Raw genomic sequence first — 2,053 nt, forward strand, 5'->3', positions numbered from 1 at the left:
GCTTCTCGTTCAGGCAGCAACATGTGCAAAGGCCCGGGGGTGAGCCAGAGCATGGGGCATGGAAGACACTGCATGTGGAGCGTGGCCGAGCCTGGAAACCGAGTGCTGACGATGAGAAAGGGGGCAGAGGTTGGTGAGGCCTGCCCTCCACACATTGAGCCTTTGCTGGCTTCTTATTAGGTGCTGGGCCCTGTACTTCATCTGAGTAAGCTGGTCCTTTCCCTGAGAGGCTCTATTACTTAGGATACACTTGGCTGGGACTCAGGAAACCTGAACAGCGATGACTTAAGGAAGTCAAGGAAATTCCCTCACATGACAATAAGTCTGGAGCCCCGCAGTCCCGGGCTGGTAGCAACTCAGAAGCCCCGGGGGGCTCCACTCTTGTCCTTTTTGCTACGTCTTGTGGTTTTAGTCCATGAGGCTGGAGTCCTCATGGTTGCTATTTGGTTGCTGTATCTCCAGACATCACATCATGTTCCAGGCCCTCGTGCACACTTATGTGAGCGTGCGCGTGTGTGCACACACACACACACACACGCGCGCACACAAGGGCAAAGAGTAAAGGGCCACAACAAAAGGGAGCCAGGCCAGCTGAGTCTATCTCCCTCAAGAAGGCTTTGTAGTGAGCCAGACCGTGTGGCAGGGCAGCTAATTGCAAGAGACTCTAGGAGGGCGCGTAGTTTTACCGCCCTGTACAAAGATGATGTTCTCTAAGTTCAGAAGGAGGGGAGAATGGGTGTTGGGGAGGCCACTGGTTGTGTCTGTCACAGCATTCCGGGTTGAGGGAGAGGGACATACTTGCGAATGGATGATTCCAACAAACCCTGGTCGGTGGACGACAGAGGCACGCTGAGGTCATTGGGGGCCCATCAAGGGGCGTCCAGCACAAGGAGAGCTTCTCCGAGACGGTGGTGTCTGGGTTCAATCTTAGCAACAGTGAGAACGAGCAGAGAGAACTGCTTTCAAAGCATTATAAGCACGTACGTGTGATCGGGGGCGTTTTTGCCTAGTGCGTAAACCTTGGAGACTACTTTTGACGGTACTACGTTATGGCAACTCCTTACGGCTGTATCTCTAAGCTCCACGAGTTTTGTTCAACACCGCATATCTGGTTCCCAGAATCGAGCCTTGACACTTAGCGCGTTGTCAGTAAATATTTGGTGAATGGCCGAATGAATACATGGATGCATGAACGGGCGACTCTTATCATCCAGAGGAGGGCCTGACGGGTACACAGAAGATGGAAACACTGTGGCAGGTGTGGCGGGTGGGGAAGCGCAGTGTCGCGCGGGAGCCAGAAGTGTTGCACGCAAGAGAGAGATTTGGGAGATGCCAATTTCATTGGATGCGTACAATTTGCAAATGTTTTGGCACCGGCGTGGGATTTCCAGGAGGACGTTCACGCATTAGAGTGTGTTTTAAATTCGTGCATTTCAAGTAAATTCACTCTAGGATGTGAGATCGTTGCCGATGCCACTATTTCTCTCGGTACGCTAATTAGCAATCAAAATGCCGACGTGTCCTGCAGGTTTAACAAACGCTGGCAACGATGATCTTTGATTCACTGGAAACAAATTATAAGTGTGTGAGATTCTTTCTAACAATCCCCACTCTTTAATGAGCTCTGGAAACTTGCCAAAGAACTAGGCAAGCATTCAGGCCTGACTTCTTGGATTTTTTTTTTTTTAAAGTGATATAGCTTTTACCTGGTAGAGGTTACCCTGAATTAAGAAAAGTAGCCAGTGGACGGGACCCCCAAATCTCTTGCTGCTAAAGCCTTAGGTGTGAAGCAGGGGGGAAAGCATCAGATTTGGGGCTTAATTTGGTTCCACTGGCCACAACTTCTTCCCTCCTGTCTGTGGGTGGTAGGCTTCTGCAGGTCAGCTGGGCACGAGGTCACTGGACTGTATACAGCAGGTGCTCCCGTCATACCTGAATGGGTATGTTAATGAATTGCTATGGGAACTGGAACCCTCAGTCCTTAATACAATTTGTCAAATTTACAGAATGCACATTCCACCCAGATTCATTTTAACATTTTGCCATATTTGAT

This window comes from Panthera onca, chromosome D2, assembly GCF_046562875.1.
Source record: "Panthera onca isolate mPanOnc1 chromosome D2, mPanOnc1 haplotype 2, whole genome shotgun sequence".
Lineage (NCBI taxonomy): Eukaryota > Metazoa > Chordata > Mammalia > Carnivora > Felidae > Panthera > Panthera onca.